Source organism: Ipomoea triloba, chromosome 10 (assembly GCF_003576645.1).
Source record: "Ipomoea triloba cultivar NCNSP0323 chromosome 10, ASM357664v1".
NCBI lineage: Eukaryota > Viridiplantae > Streptophyta > Magnoliopsida > Solanales > Convolvulaceae > Ipomoea > Ipomoea triloba.
In genome coordinates this window covers 6,270,409-6,276,473 of record NC_044925.1, presented here as the reverse complement: position 1 = coordinate 6,276,473, position 6,065 = coordinate 6,270,409, and the positions used below count along the sequence as shown (strand labels likewise).

Sequence of the window (6,065 nt, the reverse complement as noted above, 5' to 3'; positions counted from 1 at the left end):
TCAATTTTATAAACATAAATAAAAGACATAGTTGTTCGTAGCTCTTGTAGCTCAGTTGGTTAGAGCACCCGTTTAGTAAGCGGGAGGTCTTGAGTTCAAATCTCAACAAGTGCAACCCCTAAAGTAAAATATATATATATTTTATAAATCGAACATAGTGAATGTCAATACCAAAATATGTAAATTCGTGTACATCAAGTTTTGATTTTGTGAACATAGAACAAATTGAATGTCATTACCTCATGATGTGCCAATAGTTACGTAAGATTTTGTTTTATGAACATCTATAAAGGATACTATAGAGATAGATCTAGATATATCAAAATTGGCAAACCTAAGCATATGTTTTGACAATGTCATCAAGTTTTGATTTTGTGAACATAGATCAAATTGAATGTCATTACCTCATGATGTGCCAATAGTTACGTAAGATTTAGTTTTATGATCATCTATCAAGGATACTGTAGAGATAGAACTAGATATATCAAAATGGACCAACCTAACCCATATGTTATGACCTGTCATGGGCTAGCCAGTTTGTGGGTCAGGTTAGGTGGACCTTTGTTTTTTCTTTTAATGGGTTGTATTTTTTCAAACCAGAGATGAGGTAGCTTTTTGCCTTCCGTCATCCATGCTTAAATCTAATTCATTAAGCTTTAACTTCTTGAATGCAATACTCTTTCAAATATGTTACCTTATTAAGAGATCTCTATAAGAGAATAGGAAAATAAATCAGTATATAATAATACAAAATAATAGAGTTTAATATTTCATAGAAAATAATTTTAAAAAAATCAGCAATACGAAATCAAGGAAAAATTCAAGTTCTTGAATGCAATACTCTTTCAAATATGTTATTTTATTAAGAGATCTCTATAAGTGAATAATTAAATAAATCAATATGTTAAAGCACAAAAAAGCGAAATTTGATATTTCTAAGAAACTAATTTCATAAATAAAAAATAAAAAATCAACAATACGAAATCAAGGAAAATTGAAGTTATGTGTAAGTCACATTTTCCTTAATATCATTTCGCTACATCTCTAGGTATTAAAAGCTTGTATTGTGTAGTTTATGTATATTAAGCTTCAATTTTATAAACATAAATAAAAGACATAGTTGTTCGTAGCTCTTGTAGCTCAGTTGGTTAGAGCACCCGTTTAGTAAGCGGGAGGTCTTGAGTTCAAATCTCAACAAGTGCAACCCCTAAAGTAAAATATATATATATTTTATAAATCGAACATAGTGAATGTCAATACCAAAATATGTAAATTCGTGTACATCAAGTTTTGATTTTGTGAACATAGAACAAATTGAATGTCATTACCTCATGATGTGCCAATAGTTACGTAAGATTTAGTTTTATGAACATCTATAAAGGATACTATAGAGATAGAACTAGATATATCAAAATGGACCAACCTAACCCATATGTTATGACCTGTCATGGGCTAGCCGTTTGTGGGTCAGGTTAGGTGGACCTTTGTTTTTTTTTTAATGGGTTGTATTTTTTTAAACCAGAGATGAGGTGGCTTTTTGCCTTCCGTCATCCATGCTTAAATCTAATTCATTAAGCTTTAACTTCTTGAATGCAATACTCTTTCAAATATGTTACCTTATTAAGAGATCTCTATAAGAGAATAGGAAAATAAATCAGTATATAATAATACAAAATAATAGAGTTTAATATTTCTTAGAAAATAATTTTAAAAAAATCAGCAATACGAAATCAAGGAAAAATTCAAGTTCTTGAATGCAATACTCTTTCAAATATGTTATTTTATTAAGAGATCTCTATAAGTGAATAATTAAATAAATCAATATGTTAAAGCACAAAAAAGCGAAATTTGATATTTCTAAGAAACTAATTTCATAAATAAAAAATAAAAAATCAACAATACGAAATCAAGGAAAATTGAAGTTATGTGTAAGTCACATTTTCCTTAATATCATTTCGCTACATCTCTAGGTATTAAAAGCTTGTATTGTGTAGTTTATGTATATTAAGCTTCAATTTTATAAACATAAATAAAAGACATAATTGTCAGTAGTTCTTGTATCTCAGTTTGTTAGAGCACTCGTTTAGTAAGCGGGAGGTCTTGAGTTCAAATCTCAACAAGAGCACCCCATAAAGTAAAACATATACATATATTCTATAAATCGAACATAGTGAATGTCAGTTCCAAAATATGTACATCATGTTTTGATTTTGTGAACATAGAACAAATTGAATGTCATTACCTCATGATGTGCCAATAGTTACGTAAGATTTAGTTTTATGAACATCTATAAAGGATACTATAGAGATAGAACTAGATATATCAAAATGGACCAACCTAACCCATATGTTATGACCTGTCATGGGCTAGCCAGTTTGTGGGTCAGGTTAGGTGGACCTTTGTTTTTTTTTTTAATGGGTTGTATTTTTTCAAACCAGAGATGAGGTAGCTTTTTGCCTTCCGTCATCCATGCTTAAATCTAATTCATTAAGCTTTAACTTCTTGAATGCAATACTCTTTCAAATATGTTACCTTATTAAGAGATCTCTATAAGAGAATAGGAAAATAAATCAGTATATAATAATACAAAATTATAGAGTTTAATATTTCTTAGAAAATAATTTCAAAAAAAATCAGCAATACGAAATCAAGTAAAAATTCAAGTTCTTGAATGCAATACTCTTTCAAATATGTTATTTTATTAAGAGATCTCTATAAGTGAATAATTAAATAAATCAATATTTTAAAGCACAAAAAAGCAAAATATGATATTTCTAAGAAACTAATTTCATAAATAAAAAATAAAAAATCAACAATACGAAATCAAGGAAAATTGAAGTTATGTGTAAGTCACATTTTCCTTAATATCATTTCGCTACATCTCTAGGTATTAAAAGCTTGTATTGTGTAGTTTATGTATATTAAGCTTCAATTTTATAAACATAAATAAAAGACATAGTTGTTCGTAGCTCTTGTAGCTCAGTTGGTTAGAGCACCCGTTTAGTAAGCGGGAGGTCTTGAGTTCAAATCTCAACAAGTGCAACCCCTAAAGTAAAATATATATATATTTTATAAATCGAACATAGTGAATGTCAATACCAAAATATGTAAATTCGTGTACATCAAGTTTTGATTTTGTGAACATAGAACAAATTGAATGTCATTACCTCATGATGTGCCAATAGTTACGTAAGATTTAGTTTTATGAACATCTATAAAGGATACTATAGAGATAGAACTAGATATATCAAAATGGACCAACCTAACCCATATGTTATGACCTGTCATGGGCTAGCCCGTTTGTGGGTCAGGTTAGGTTGACCTTTTTTTTTTTTTTTTAATGGGTTGTATTTTTTCAAACCAGAGATGAGGTGGCTTTTTGCCTTCCGTCATCCATGCTTAAATCTAATTCATTAAGCTTTAACTTCTTGAATGCAATACTCTTTCAAATATGTTACCTTATTAAGAGATCTCTATAAGAGAATAGGAAAATAAATCAGTATATAATAATACAAAATAATAGAGTTTAATATTTCTTAGAAAATAATTTTAAAAAAATCAGCAATACGAAATCAAGGAAAAATTCAAGTTCTTGAATGCAATACTCTTTCAAATATGTTATTTTATTAAGAGATCTCTATAAGTGAATAATTAAATAAATCAATATGTTAAAGCACAAAAAAGCGAAATTTGATATTTCTAAGAAACTAATTTCATAAATAAAAAATAAAAAATCAACAATACGAAATCAAGGAAAATTGAAGTTATGTGTAAGTCACATTTTCCTAAATATCACTTCGCTACATCTCTAGGTATTAAAAGCTTGTATAGTGTAGTTTATGTATATTAAGCTTCAATTTTATAAACATATATAAAAGACATAGTTGTTTGTAGCTCAGTTGGTTAGAGCACCCGTTTAGTAAGCGGGAGGCCTTGAATTCAAATCTCAACAAGAGCACCCCTTAAAATAAAACATATATATATATTCTATAAATCGAACATAGTGAATGTCATCAAGTTTTGATTTTGTGAACATAGAACAAATTGAATGTCATTACCTCATGATGTGCCAATAGTTACGTAAGATTTAGTTTTATGAACATCTATAAAGGATACTATAGAGATAGAACTAGATATATCAAAATGGACTAACCTAACCCATATGTTATGACCTGTCATGGGCTAGCCCATTTGTGGGTCAGGTTAGGTTGACCTTTTTTTTTTTTTTTAATGGGTTGTATTTTTTCAAACCAGAGATGAGGTGGCTTTTTGCCTTCCGTCATCCATGCTTAAATCTAATTCATTAAGCTTTAACTTCTTGAATGCAATACTCTTTCAAATATGTTACCTTATTAAGAGATCTCTATAAGAGAATAGGAAAATAAATCAGTATATCATAATACAAAATAATAGAGTTTAATATTTCTTAGAAAATAATTTTTAAAAAATCAGCAATTCGAAATCAAGGAAAAATTCAAGTTCTTGAATGCAATACTCTTTCAAATATGTTATTTTATTAAGAGATCTCTATAAGTGAATAATTAAATAAATCAATATGTTAAAGCACAAAAAAGCGAAATTTGATATTTCTAAGAAACTAATTTCATAAATAAAAAATAAAAAATCAACAATACGAAATCAAGGAAAATTGAAGTTATGTGTAAGTCACTTTTTCCTTAATATCATTTCGCTACATCTCTTGGTATTAAAAGCTTGTACTGTGTAGTTTATGTATATTAAGCTTCAATTTTATAAACATATATAAAAGACATAGTTGTTCGTAGCTCTTGTAGCTTAGTTGGTTAGAGCACCCGTTTAGTAAGCGGGAGGTCTTGAGTTCAAATCTCAACAAGAACACTCCCTAAAGTAAAACATATATATATTCTATAAATCGAACATAGTGAATGTCAATTCCAAAATATGTAAATTCGTGTACATCATGTTTTGATTTTGTGAACATAGAACAAATTGAATGTCATTACCTCATGATGTGCCAATAGTTACGTATGTAATACCCCGTATTTTATTAACATTATCCTAAGGCGTTGACATTCCTAAGTTATGATCTTCAGATATTTCGAAAGAATTTTTATAAGTAAGTATAGTTGTTATTAAGCTGCGATCGTATGTGCCGGTCACGAACCGTAAAATTTTTGGGGGACGAATTTTCAGCTCGGATTTCTTTGGAAATGGATGATTAGGCATATATGACTAAGTATGAACTTCCTGCTTAGTTAAGTTGAAATTGGATGAGCTATAAGGGTCGAAATTTATTTCTGATCGTACTTCGCGAAATTTCGCAGTGTTCTGAACCTAGCCCATTTTGGGAGCTTTTGACTGGAATAAAATTTTGGTGTCGGAAATTATTCTTTCTGGATTATTTTCTACCGAAACTTTATCTGTTTGGACCACAACTGATATGTTGTGGAGATATTTTATTATTTTATTATTTTTTTTCCTAAAGCTTATCCCATAAGTTGGGATTAAATATAAAAGGAATTTTTTTTCCCTTTTCTTCCCCAAATGCCAAAAAGAGAGAGAGAGAGGTGTGATCATCTTCCACCATTTTTTCTTCCAAAGTTCCATAGCCAAATCCTTCTAAACTTCCAATTTATTCGGTAAGTTTTCAATTTTATTCGGTAGAAAGCTTTGTATTCCTTCCTAGGTTATGAATCTATGCTTAGTTTCTTGATATTTGATGTTTTGGTGTTGATTTGGACCTAGGGTTTTAAGGTGAAAGTTGGGGAAAGATCCAAGAATTTCTTCCTAAGGTGTTAATAAACCTTTGAGGTAAGGAATCCCTTTATTTGGTTGAGGTTATTTGAAACTAGATAATTGATAGTGAATGATGAGATTAGGGGTTTTATGAATATGTTTCTATACATGATAATGGCTGAAAATGCATGTACATATCATATTTATGCCCATATATGCTTATAGTTGTGAAAATAGTGAAAGGAAAAATCAGGGTAGATTCTGGCAGTAACTTCCGTGATTTTCTGGGAAAAATCGGTAAAGTATTTTGATCCAATTTTTTTTAGACATGTAGTTCTATAAGTCTAGAA

General features: G+C 29.3%; 4 non-coding genes across 4 annotated transcripts; all 4 read left to right on the top strand.

Annotated features, from left to right (window-relative positions):
• The first annotated feature begins 40 nt into the window (after positions 1 to 40).
• Positions 41 to 114, top strand: TRNAT-AGU. The gene has a single exon. It is a non-coding gene; the product is annotated as a tRNA-Thr (tRNA).
• A 1,015-nt stretch (positions 115 to 1,129) lies between these two features.
• TRNAT-AGU lies at positions 1,130 to 1,203 on the top strand. Its single transcript has one exon. It is a non-coding gene; the product is annotated as a tRNA-Thr (tRNA).
• Positions 1,204 to 2,968: 1,765 nt separating this feature from the next.
• On the top strand, positions 2,969 to 3,042 carry TRNAT-AGU. Its single transcript has one exon. It is a non-coding gene; the product is annotated as a tRNA-Thr (tRNA).
• Positions 3,043 to 4,783: 1,741 nt separating this feature from the next.
• TRNAT-AGU lies at positions 4,784 to 4,857 on the top strand. The gene has a single exon. It is a non-coding gene; the product is annotated as a tRNA-Thr (tRNA).
• Positions 4,858 to 6,065: the final 1,208 nt, after the last annotated feature.